This window comes from Oryctolagus cuniculus, chromosome 2 (assembly GCF_964237555.1).
Source record: "Oryctolagus cuniculus chromosome 2, mOryCun1.1, whole genome shotgun sequence".
NCBI lineage: Eukaryota > Metazoa > Chordata > Mammalia > Lagomorpha > Leporidae > Oryctolagus > Oryctolagus cuniculus.
Genome location: NC_091433.1, coordinates 70,617,411 through 70,631,522, shown reverse-complemented (window position 1 = coordinate 70,631,522; position 14,112 = coordinate 70,617,411). Strand labels below are relative to the sequence as shown.

Sequence of the window (14,112 nt, the reverse complement as noted above, 5' to 3'; positions counted from 1 at the left end):
ATTCCATATGGGCGCTTGATCGAGTCCTGACTGCTTTACTTCTTATCCAGCTCCCTGCCTGTACACCTAAGAAGTCAACAGATGATGGCCCAAGTGCTTGAGTCCCTGCCACCCACATGGGATACCTGGATGGAGTTCCAGGCTCCTGGTTTTGGCTTGGTCCTATTCCAGCCATTTGCAGCCATTTGGGGAGTAAACCAGGAGATGAAAGGCAAAGATTTATTTTTCTCTCTCTCTCTCTCCCTCTCTTCCTCTCTCTCTCCCTCTCTTCCTCTCTCTGTAACTATGCATTTCAAATAAACAAATAAATATTTTTAAAAAGAAAGAATAGAATCATTTTAAATTTGATTCTGAGAGAAATCCTACTAGTGTTGGTGAAGTCAGGCAATTCAGGAATTTCACACTAACAAATTCAACGATTCTGAAATCAGTTGAATTTGGGATATGCGTGAGTAAAACTTGGGCTCAATGGAGCTCTAGAAAATACAGACGTTTGAATAGCATTGTCTCAGATGAATTATTCAATCTATCTATAGCATAAGAGCTCAGCAATTGGAAAAATGGTTGGGCAGCAGAATGTGGAAGTCTGCTGATTTAGAGAATGGTGATGGGTAATGAAGCCAAGACAGAAAGGGCAAAAGAAATAAGTGGGACAAATGTTAGTGACTAGGTCAGCTATTTCTCATATCATGGGATTATGACATGGGGGTGGTGAGGAAGAACCAATGAACCAGAAGATTAAAGGACCTAAATCTATTCAAATCATTTTTTCCCTTTTCATCTTCCACTTCCTCTTCCTCCCCTTCCTCCTCTTCTGTCTCCTCCTCCTCCTTCTTCTTTTTTTCCCCCATGTTTCCCTATTGAGAACTTAGCAATTGTACAAATACAACATGAAAAGGCTCAGGTTCCAATAGTGATTTAGAATTGCAGATCTGAGCCATAAAAGCATTCGTATAAAGAAACTAAAGGTGTTGGAGGTGCTCTAGCACATAGAAGAATGAATACTAATTCTATCAGTTTGAAGAAGTGTATGTGAAGAGAATTATATGAGTTTACTTCTTTAGCCAAATTCTACAAAATACTGAAAGAATTTGCTTGAGCTCACAGCTACAATTTGATTAGTTTGTACTAAATGATATATCTGTCTGATGAACAATGAAAGTGCCCTGAGAAAATTTTCTTCATATCTATATTTTATTAAGATTCAAAGAATTTTCCCTACATACAGCTAGCTGATTATTAGTTAGGGAAGTAACTATGGATTGAACAGATCTGTAATTGCATGAAAAAATAAAATGACATTAAAGTGAGATATAAAAAATGATTTGTAAGACTCAGTCTAAATTTCCTTACCTAACTGAAACTTGCTTTTTTAAAATATAATTTACTTATTATGTAAAATCAGACTGACAGGGAGAGAGAAAGAGGGAAATCTTTTATCTGTTGATTCACTCACCAAATGCCCACAATAGCCAGAGTTCAGCCAACCGAATCTGGGAACCAGGAATTCCACTTGGGTCCCCCACATGGGTGGCAGGGGACCAAGCAATTGAGCCATCCCAACAGCTTCCAGGAAGTCCTAGTAGTAGGAAGGTGGATGGGAAGCAGAGTACTCTGATATGGGATGTGCATCCCAAACCACAGCTGAACTGGCAGCACCCAAATGCCCACTGCTGAAATATGTTTCTCTTGCTGGATGATGAAGATCCTTTAACTTTTCAGATACGCTTTGGCTTTTAATAGCCATAGGTCAAACACAACCCTCTTCTGCCTAAAATTTCTACTCTTGGCCACATGTCAGAACATATCTCTGCTGACTACAACATCATTAATTTTAACTCTGGAGATCAAATTACCTCTGAATCTCTAGAGACTGAGTTATGTTTATGTTTCTCTGTACTCTGCCTTTGAGCCATCGTTCATGGTGAATGCTGAAGTCACATGCCATGCCAAGCCCTCCAGCTTCTTACTATCTCCTTTTCACACTCTTTCTAGCTTATCCGAATGCTCATTTTCTTTATTCTGAGAGCTCCTGTTGAAATCACAGCCTTCCCAACCTCCTGTCTTCCACTGTTAATCAATTCTCAGAAGCAAAGTTTTGATATTCATTTGCTTCTCCAGAGAAGTTTTAATAGAATTCTCACATGAGTGCTAAGCAATGCTTAACCAGTGTAAAACAATTTTTTTAGATTCTGTTTGCTTCTCTTACAGCATTACTCCCTCCATCCTTCCCATTACTCCGAAGAACACCTAGTCCTCAGTGCATTCTACGTGTGCTCCAAATCCACATCCTTCTGTTTTCCAGAATGCTTCCTGTCGCTCCCCCACTCGCGGAGGAACGACACCGGACCCTGTGCTGTTCTCTTTGCCCGGTCCTTCCCGGGTTTGCTGCCGGTCCCCCCTGCCTCCGCGGAAGGACGGCACCCCCGCCACTTTCCCCGCTTCCATGGAGGAGAGGCATACTGCCAGCCGGCTCTCTCAGGGGTGGCTCAGGGGTTGTTCAGTTGTTCCTCAGATGTTCCTGGTGCATGTTGTCTCTCTCCTCCTTCATGGTCCTCTTCCACCAATCCCAACTCTCCTGGCATTCACTCCCCACGCGCTGAGCACGCTGCTCTCCTCCAATCAGGAGCAGGATCAGCTCCTGCAGCTATTGGTCGAATTGGTGAGGCAGCTGTGTAGAAGTTGTTTACTCTCTCTCAGCGCCATATGATGGGAGATCAGATGCATAGAATTAGTCTTAGTTCCAGTAATTTAGTCTAGTCTCGGTTGCTCCCCACAGTGCTGTTTAGGACATCTGCCATTCTATGAGTCTACTGTGTATCCCACTTCCCATGTTGGATCGTTCTCTCCCTTTTTGATTCTATCAGCTAGTATTAGCAGACACTAGACTTGTTTGTGTGATCCCTTTGATTCTTAGACCTATCAGTGTGATCAATTGTGAACTGAAATTGATCACTTGGACTAGTGAGATGGCATTGGTACATGCCAGCTTGATGGGATTGTATTGGGATCCCCTGGCATGATTCTAACTCCACCATTTGGGGCAACAAACTTGCTTTAAAAAAAAGATTTATTTACTTACTTATTTTTTTATCTTTTATTTAATGAATATAAATTTCCAAAGTACGACTCATGGGTTACAATGGCTTCCCCCCCCCATACCGTCCCTCCCACCCACAACCCTCCCCTTTCCCACTCCCTCTCCCCTTCCATTCACATCAAGATTCATTTTCGATTATCTTAATATACAGAAGATCAGCTTAGTATACATTAAGTAAGGATTTCAACAGTTTGCTCCCACACAGAAACATAAAGTGAAAAATAATAGATGATTTTTTTTAAATGATGATGAAATCAGATCAGACCTATTGTCATGTTTAATCCCAGTGAGAGTCAAGTTGGGAATTGATAATTTCTTTTTTTTTTTTTTTTTTTTTTTTACAGAGGATCAGTTTAGTGTACATTAAGTAAAGATTTCAATCGTTTGCACCCCCATAGAAACACAAAGTGAAATATACTGTTTGAGTACTCGTTATAGCATTAAGCCTCAGTGTACAGCACATTAAGGACAGAGATCCTACATGAGGAGTAAGTGCACAGTGACTCCTGTTGTTGACTTTACAAATTGACACTCCTGTTTATGGCATCAGTAATCTCCCTATGCACCAGTCATGAGTTTCCAAGGCTATGGAAGCCCCTTGAGTTCTCCGACTCTTATCTTGTTTAGACACGGTCATAGTCAAAGTGGAGGTTCTCTCCTCCCTTCAGAGAAAGGCACCTCCCTCTTTGAAGACCTGTTCTTTCCACTGGGATCTCACTCACAGAGATCTTTTGCCAGAGTGTCTTGGCTTTCCATGCCTGAAATACTCTCATGGGCTTTTCAGCCAGATCCGAGTGCCTTTAGGGCTGATTCTGAGGCCAGAGTGCTATTTAGGACATCCGCCATTCTATGAGTCTGCTGAGTATCTCACTTCCCATGTTGGATCACTCTCCCCTTTATTTATTCTATCGGTTAGTGTTAGCAGATACTAGACTTGTTTATGTGCTCCCTTTGACTCTTAGTCCTTTCATTATGATCAATTGTGAACTGAAATTGATCACTTGGACTAGTGAGATGGCATTGGCACATGCCACCTTGATGGGATTGAATTGGAATCCCCTGGTATGTTTCCAACTCTACCAATTGGGGCAAGTCAGCCCGAGCATGCCCCAAATTATACATCTCTTCCCTCTCTTATTCCCACTCTTATGTTTAACAGGGATCACATTTCAGTTAATTTTCAACACTTAAGAATAACTGTGTGATAATTACAGAATTAAACCAGTCATATTAAGTAGAACAGACAAAAAAAAATACTATGAGGGATAATGTATTAAGTTGTCCATTAGCAGTCAGGGCTATGTTGATCAAGTCACCATTTCTCATAGTGTCCATTTCACTTCAGGAGGTTTCCTTTTTTGTGTTCAGTCAGTTGTCACCGATCAGGGAGAACATATGGTATTTGTCCCTTTGGGACTGGCTTACTTCACTCAGCATGATGTGTTCCAGATTTCTCCATTTTGTTGCAAATGACTGGATTTCGTTGTTTCTTACTGTGGTATAGTATTCTAAAGAATACATATCCCATAATTTCTTTATCCAGTCTACCGTTGATGGGCATTTAGGTTGGTTCCAGGTCTTGGCTATTGTGAATTGTGCTGCAATAAACATTAGGGTGCAGACCGCATTTTTGTTTATCAATTTAAACTCCTTTGGGTAAATTCCAAGGAGTGAGATGGCTGGGTCGAACGGTAGGGTTATATTCAGGTTTCTGAGGAATCTCCAGACTGATTTCCATAGTGGCTTGACCAGTTTGCATTCCCACCAACAGTGGGTTAGTGTCCCTTTTTCCCCACATCCTCGCCAGCATCTGTTGTTGGTAGATTTCTGTATGTGAGCATTCTAACCGTGGTGAGGTGAAACCTCATTGTGCTTTTGATTTGCATTTCCCTGATTGCTAGTGTTTACTTACTTATTTATTTGAAATGCAGATAATCTCTCTCACACACACACACAGACAGAGAAAGAGACAGAGACAGAGAGACAGAGAGAGAAATATCCATCTGCTGGTTCACTTTCCAAATGACTGCAAAGTTAAGTTCCAAGCACTTGGGCCATCTTCCACTGTTTTCCCAGGCACATTAACAGGGAACTGGATCGGAAGTGCTGCAGCTGGAATTCCAACTACAGTCCACATGGGATGCCAGCTTTGCAGATGATGACTTAACACACAGCACCACAAAGCTGCTCTCCAAACTTTCTTTAGTATTAACTGCTGAATTAAATTTGCTATCAGATGATGGAAGCAGAAAGGGAAAAAATGTTGATAACGTTGCATCTCTGTAAAGATAGAACTTTATTTTTATTGGTTCATCCCACAATATCTGATATCTCATGAAGCTAGGGAAGTGAAATACACTTATATTTAAGGCATTTCCCTTGGTGTGTCTTTTCAATATGTGTTTTCAGGTAGAATTTGCATGTCTCTCTCTTTTCTTTTTTTTTTTTTTTTTTTGGACAGGCAGAGTTAAGACAGTGAGAGAGAGAGACAGAGAGAAAGGTCTTCCTTCTGTTGGTTCACTCCCCAAATGGCCGCCACAGCCTGTGCGCTGCGCTGACCTGAAGCCAGGAGCCAGGTGCCCCCTCCTGGTCTCCCATGGGGTGCAGGGCCCAAGCACTTGGGCCATCCTCCACTGCCCTCCCGGGCCACAGCAGAGAATTGGACCTGAAGAGGAGCAATCAGGACAGAATCTGGTGCCCCAACTGGGACTAGAACCCCAGGGTGACAGTGCCACAGGCGGAGGATTAGCCTAGTGAGCTGCAGTGCCGGCTGAACTTACATGTCTTGAAATAGATACTTCATGGTTGTCCAAACAGGATGATCAACTCAGTTTACTTAAGGGTGAATTTTAGACAATATTGTCAATATTTTTTAAAAATTATTTTTATTTAATACAATTTTACACCAGCAATAAAACTGGAATAGTCAGAGAGCTTCATTTAGCATATTTTACAAATCTAACATACCTATCCTTTAACTTAATGAGTCTTTTCTAGCACTGCATGTTAATTTTTATTTGAAAATGAAATCATTTTAATGAAATGAAAACAGAATTGTAAGCTAAGAGAAGGAGAGACTGGGGCCTGATAAAGTCTACATCAAAGGCACTAGGGGACATGGGGACTCAGTTTCAGTTCTCATGGACAGTCCAAGAAGACTGTGGAAGTGTGTTCAGCCTGGCGAGAAACTTGGCATGAAAAAGATTTACATCTGGAAAGTGCACAAATGCTGAGAGGCAGAGTCACTTGTTCTCAACAGAGAGCACACACATTGGTCGTATATTTACCAGAGGTGTAGGTTGAACTAGGAGCTAAAATCAATGGGCTAGCAGTCTGCCAAATCTCTTAAGCTATGGGTAAATATAAGAGTAACCCACTTAAAGTCACTTTTCCTTAGCAGCAGTTTTCATTCCTTTGGGAGTTCTACTTTGTGAAATTTGTGCTAATTACATGCTCAACCAATTTTTTGAGTATTTTCCCTCCACCTCTATTGAATATTTTTCTTGATGTAAATTATCCACTTAAATAAACTTATTATATTTAAAATCACTTTTAAATGTATGTCCCTTTAAATATGAAATATGAACTTCACTCAAAAAATATAAAATTTTTATACCTTTTATTGTGCATATTAAAATTTACAACATGATTTTATAGGGTCCATAAAGATAGTAAAATGGTTACTATAATTAAAACAATTTAATATATTTACAATGGTTAATTTCATAATTATTAATTGTAGAAACATGTTATATTTTCCTTGCAAATATTCCTATTATAACACTTAATTACTTAAGTACATATTTTTTGGAACACATACAGCAGATTATGATTTATAAAAATATAATTATCCCAAAGTTATTTAAAAAGATATCCTTTTATTTACAGTTTTTTTAAAAAAAATGGCACCTGGTGGCAGGTGTTCAGTGCTGTGGTTAATTTGCCATTTGAGAGCCTGCAACCAGATGCTTGATTCGAGTCCCAGGTTCTCTGCTTTCAAGTCAGATTTCTGCTAACACACACCTTGAGAGGCAGCAGGTGACAGCTCAAGTAGTTTGGATTTCTGCTACCCTCAGGGGAGACCCAGATTGAGCTCCAGGCTCCTGACTTTGGCCTGCTCCAGTCCTGGCTATTGCAGGCATCTGGGGAGTAAACTAGTAGATGGAAAATTTCTCTCTGTTTCTGTCTGTGTCTCTCTGCATTTCATTTACAATGGCAATAAAGTTTTTAAAACTGTACCTGAATATTCATATTAAGTTATTAGGGCTACTCACTACTTATGATTCTGTTTCTTCCAAACAACGCTTTTCTCTCATTAACACTCCCTTATCTTCTAATCAAAGTTTGTGCTTATTTCCAAAGACTTACTGATTAGATTCCAAGGAAAGATCAGATTCAATTGGAATTTGAGTACATTAGTCCCCTTTTTTGATATTTTGCTTTCCACTGTTTCATTACCTGTGTTCAACAGTATTAAATGGAAAATCTGGAAATAACTTATAGGTTGTAAATAACTTTTGTAACTTTATTGTTCTACTTTATTACTTTATTGTTCTACTCTATTACTAATTTATTATTGTGATTCTCCTACCAGGTCTAATTTATAAATTAAACTTTATCATATAGGTGTGTATACATAGGAAAAAACACTGTGTCTGGGGTTTGTATCTGCTTAGGGGTCCTGGAATGTTTCCCCCACAGACGAGGTGGGCTACTATGGAGGCAGTGGACTGCCTTAGAAGCAACCAGAGGTTACCAAATGTAATTTTGCAGAGTTTGGAGAGCTCATGCTTACAAAAAAGCGTGTTACCAAAAAAAAAAAAAAAAAAAAAAACCGACAAAACACCACATGACCAGCATTTAAAAAAATACTACCTCTATACTAATGATCAACCATCTTGATGTGGATCTGAGAGTAATTTCAAATGATTGCTCCATTTCAGCCTGTACAGTAAAAGTTAAGTTCTATTGCATTTAATGTATTCAACCATTCAATGGGACACATTTTGGAATTGTTGGTGTCAACTTCCCTTCCATTCCTACCCATTCACTTGCTTTCCCTACCTCAGATAAAAAGTCCTGTAGAATAATTTTTGCTGATAAGCAACTACTCCTCAGTGCTCTATATTTGATTTATACCTTTTGCTGTTACTCAGTAATAATTTAAAATACATACAGAAATATTTTCCTATCCATCCATTTATATGTCTCTGACATTTGAAATTTGCTTCATTTAAAGCGGTTAATTACATAAAAGAGCATTTAGAATCTTTTATTTTGTTTTTTCTTGATTGCTGTATGTGGACTAAATGTTCTAATTTTCTTTTATATTCTACATTATTTCAGAGACATTGACTGAAATTGAAATCTTGATTAAAAGCACATCATTTAAGTAAATGATAGGGACTAATTACCTTTGGGGTAGAATTATACACTTCAACCAGCTGAATACAATCAATACAGACAGACTATTTAGAGGACTAAATTGGAATTTTAAAAATCTGATTATTTTATTCATATACAAATTTCACTCCTATCTTTTATTCCTTGTCAAAAATTATCTGTATGCTTCAAGTTGCTTTAGGCATTCACATTAAGTCCTTGGATTTTAAACTATGACTTCAATTTTACAAATTGAGGTCTACACTGCCAGAATACAGAATACAGAGACAGAATACAGATTTTATCCTATAAGAATCGTCCAGACTTGTCAAATTCTCTCTCTCTCTCTCTCTCTCTCTCTCTCTCTCATTTAATTGCACAGAGACAGTTCCCTGCAAAGGCATCTGAAAAGGAAAAAAGTATAATTTTATTTTTAAAAAGGTACAGGTGGGGACCAGCACTATGGCACAGTGGGTTAGCACCCTGGCCTGAAGTGCTGGCATCCCATATGGGCACCGGTTCAAGACCCGGCTGCTCCACTTCCAACCCAGCTCTCTGCTGTGGCTTGGGAAAGCAGTGGAGGACGGCCCAAGTCCTTGGGCCCCTGCACCCATGTGGGAGACCCAGAAGAAGCTCCTGGCCCCTGGCTTCAGATCAGCACAGCTCCAGCCATTGCGACCATCCGGGGAGAGAACCAGTAGATGGAAGACCTCTCTCTCTCTCTCTCCTCTCTCTGTGTAACTCTTTCAAATAAATAAATAAATCTTTAAAAAAAATACAGGTGACATTTGGTGCAGCAGTTAAGATGCCACTTGGGATGCTCACATCCTGTGTCAGAGTGACTGGATTTGAGTCCCAGCTCTCTGTTTCCGATTCCAGCTTCCTGCTAATGCATCCCATAGGAGGCAGCTGGTGAGGGCTCAAGTACTTGGAGCCCTGCCACCCCTGTGGGACACCTGAATTGAGTTCCAAGCTCCTGGTTTCAACATGACCTAGCCTCGACTGTTGCAGGCATTTAGGGAGTAAACAAACAGATGGGAGATCTCTATCTCTGTTTCTCTGCCTTTCAAATAAATTAAGTAAATAAATAAAAATTAAAAAAGAGGAAATCTATTGTCACAAAATAGCAAAGCCTTGAGTTGTTACAATACCTGCAAAATATTATTGTTGAATCCATCTCATGGTAATTGCTGGACTAAATCTATATATCATTACAGACAAGACTCTTCCTATCGTATCTCATTTATTTACGAGATTTTGAGTCTACAGATAGAAATCATCTACTAGAAAACTAGACAATCTCAGTAAAGATACAAAACCACAAAGTCTTACATAATCTATCTCATAATATGGCAACCAGAATAAGCATAAGAAAAATATTTTGAAAAATGCATTTTTTAAAAAAAGATTTAAAAAAAATAAAAAGAAGATTTTTTTTTTTAATTTGGAAGACAGTGTTATATAGAGAGAGGACGAGGTGGAAAGATCTTCCATCTGCTGGTTTATTTCCCAAGTGGCAGCAACAGCTAGGGCTGGGCCAGGCTGAAGCCAGGAGCCAGGAATTCCATCCGGGTCTCCCATGCGAGTTGTCAGGGTCGGTACTAAGACCATGATCCACTGCTTTCCTAAGTGCATTAATAGTGAGCTGGATGGGAAGCAGGGTATCCAGGATTTTAACTGTCACTCTGATATGGGATGCCAGCATTGTACTTGGTAGCTTAACCTGCTGCACCATGATACCAGCCACAACAAATACGATTCTAATTCTAAACATCATCAAATGGATGTAACCTACATCTTCTGCACCTTAATTTTACTTGAGTCCTTTAGGGTAATTATTGAAGGACTTGGGTTCATGCCACTTTCTATTCCAAATGAGAACACAATACCCTTCTTTATACCAACAATGAGATTTTATCACTTAGAACCAGGAAAAGTCTTAGAAAGAATAAGCCTGTTTACTAATGCCTGTGTATTTAAATATTAGTCTTGTAAATGAGTAAAATGTTAAATTTTACTCAAGCAGAAAGATACCAAGTTTTCCAACAGGGTGCTTCATTCATTATCCTGATGATACATTTTATTTATTTCACACCATTAACTGTCTTAAGACAAAGTTCAGGGCCAGCGTTGTGGTAAGCAGGTTAAGCAACCACTTGAGACAACAGCATCCATATCAGAGTGCTGGTTCAAGCTCTGGCTACTCTGCTTCCAATCAGCTTCCCACAAATGCACCTGGGAAAGCACCAGAAGATGCGTGGGTTACCCAGGTGAGAGACTAAGATGGAGTTCCAGACTTTGGAGTGGATCTGGTTTTGAACTGGCTATTTGAGGAGTGAACCAGTAGATAGATAGATAGATAGATAGATAGATAAATTGATCTCTCTCTCTCTCTCTCTTCTGGTCTCCATTGCTCTGCCTTCTTTTTTTTTTAAAAAAAGAAGGCAATGTTCTATTAAAAATATAATATTGCACAGTAGCTATGCTTAGCCAGTAAAAGAGTTGAACAAAGTTTTCTCTCTCATATTCTGGCAATCAAATTAAATATTTGCCCAAGAATATTGTTAATCTTTGAGAAGGTTCCCAGAAGCAGTTCTACAAAAATTGGGTTATTTTAATAGAGGAAGAATCTGTCATACTCACATTTTTATCACCAACAAAGAGCCTTGAAGCTATCAGAATTCTTTATTTGACAAGTATCCGCATTTTTCAGTTTTGGGAAAGGAAAATCTAAAGGAAGTATTATCTTCTAACCAGTAAGTGAAATGCTTTGATGATACCATCTGGTTGTCTAAAGAAATACATATTGATGCATAATTCAGCATTAACACCTCAACTTGCATTTATATATATATATATATATATATATATACACAAACACTTGGAAATGTTTATTAATGCTATTCATCACATCCTATGTAGGTTCCATATTCTACTTAGAATTAATTGACAGGAAATAAACTGCCTTAATCACAAAATAATGCTTCAATATTTGAACATACTTCCTTCTTTACATTAGTTCTTACAAATTTGAAGTGAATGAGGTATTAAGCTATAATAACTGAAGGTAAAATAATGAATCCATTTATCCACTTCTTGAAAATATATTTCTCATTTTTAAAATATATTTATATATTGTTATATATTATATATTATATAATATATAATATACAGTATATATGAATATATACTTATATAATTATATATACTATATACTATATAATGTTAATTATTTTATTAATATTAATATTTATCAGATGAATAATATGCAAAAATTTTCTCTGGCTCTGAAGGTTTTCTCTTCACTCCCTTGCTGTTTCCTCTGCCATGCAAATGCTTCTTGAATTAACATCATTTCATTTGACAAGTTTGCTTGTATTATCTGTGCTTTCAAGGGTCTTACCCCCCAAAACATTGCACATACCAGTATCTTCAAGTGTTTCCTCTGTTTTCTCCTGGTGGTTTCATAGTTTCATGGGAGTGGCAGGAACCTAACTACTTGGACCATAGTCTGCTTCTTTCCCTGGTACACTAGCATGATGCTATATTGGGAGCAGAATAGCCAGGACTCAAACCAGCCCTCCAACATGGAATGCTGGTATTCCAGATGGTCCCTCAACCTGATGCACCGTGATGATGACCACCATCATGTGTTTGTGATGTACTTGTGAGAATCAGTCATCTACAGATGTGTAGGTTTCATGGGTCTATGTGTCTGTTGTTATGCCATTATGATGCTGCTCTTGCTACTATAACTGCAGCATTTCCTTAAATCAGATGTTGTGATGCCTCCAGCTTTGTGCTTTTCAGTCAAGATTTCACTGATTATTTTAGACACACCATTCATATTCCAAATGATGTCTGCACATTTGGAAGTAATTGAAATTCTCAACTGGTTGAATCAATTCTCTTACATTACTACAACTATTAAAAAAAGTAAGGTAGCTCTTTCCACACTAGTGTAGAATAAAGGAGAGAGGATGAAAGAGAGAGAGGGGGATAGAGAGAAGACTGTGCTTGTCTTTGTGTGAATAGCTAAGTAGTAAGAGAAAAGCTGAAATGAACATTTGTAGGATTGTGTTAAAAAGTTTTAGACAAAAAAGAAAAAGAAATCATGTTTGGATATTTTCTCTGGAGGGATTTCACTATTTAGCTGGTAGCCAGAGACAAATAAAAGATGAATTATTTTTCATTCTGTGCTTTTGTTATCTTTGACAATATGTGCTATATGTGACTGTGTGCTTATATGCTTATGTATATGTGTGAATTTCTTTGTGTGTATACGTGTCTGTACATGTGTGTGTGTTAACTTTAGTAGTAGTTCTGATTGTTCTTCTTGGGTGTTTTTTAGATGCTGCCAAATGAGTTTAAATTATTCTCACTCTTCTAATTTTATCTTGTTTTACAATGAAAGAAAATTTGATATATGTGCACTGAGTTATATTTATCAAAGGGTATTGAAGTATTTCCCAGAAAATAATTGATTAGGTTTTCTACAATGATAATAGAATACCTAAAATAATTTGTAAACATGACATAGAGTATATATGATGCAGCTGTTCAATTTAACTACATATGTTAGCTATGGTAATCATTTAAACTCCCTTTCTTTATTGTTGAATTGCCAAAACTTACTCTAACATTAAATATCGTAAGAGTTCAATGGTGTAAAAATGTATATAAAGTTGGTTTGTAGTTTAAAAATGAATATATGCAAATAAGAGTATTATAAAATGTGAATTTTATAGAAGGAAACTTAAATGAAGCTAAAATTTAGGATAAATCATCAACAAAACTGATACAGATTTTCCTATTTCCTAATTTGCCACTTCTACCTCTGGGCACAAACCTTCCATCAAATGATAGCTACTATTCTACCTGTATCTGTCCTGGGAAATTCTTAAGAACTGTAATAAATTAATTGCACCTTTAAGTTTCTTTCAGATCTCTACAAATGATCTCCTTCTATTCAGGAAAAGCATAATAGGTTCATTCTTTATCCAAGGGGAATACATATTTACTTAGTAATGATAGTAAAATTGAATCCCTCAGTAAGAAATCCTAGATTCTTTCTAGAACTATATTAGACTTCCAGGGAAGGTGTTTCAGATTAGGATAATCTTAAAGAATAAAGGAAGATAAATAATTACGTTAGCTGATTTGAGAGAAACTCCACTTGCATTCAAGTACTTAAGATGTGGAATTGAAGCAAATGTAGACTTTTTTTGAAGCAAAAATGTTCAATAGGAATATCAGTTCTAAATGGAAGTGACCTAGTCTGATAAAAGACTTCAGCAATATCACTATTTAAATGCAACATGACTTTTAATGTCTGTCATGAAAATTTCATTTTACTAGATATGGCACTGGAGCTCTGAGAAAGCCTCGCACTGTCTTTATAATAAAGTGAACTTGTGCTACCTACTAGGAAAAGTTTTAACATACGCTGCATATTGTTTAATTCAGAGTGTATTTTTAAGCTCTCATTGCTTCACTGTAGCTTCTGACATTTTCAAGCTTTTTCTCAGAATTACAGAACTCTGAGTTTCAGCAAGTTTATAATTGCAATGGCTACAATGTAACTTTCTTTTTATAGACAGAACAAATAATAGATCTGAGAAATGATCGAA

The 14,112-nt window shown here is 37.7% G+C and overlaps 1 pseudogene; it reads left to right on the top strand.

Annotated features, from left to right (window-relative positions):
• LOC100337955 (uncharacterized) overlaps window positions 1-14,112 on the top strand; it is an 86,657-nt pseudogene that overhangs the window by 19,937 nt on the left and 52,608 nt on the right.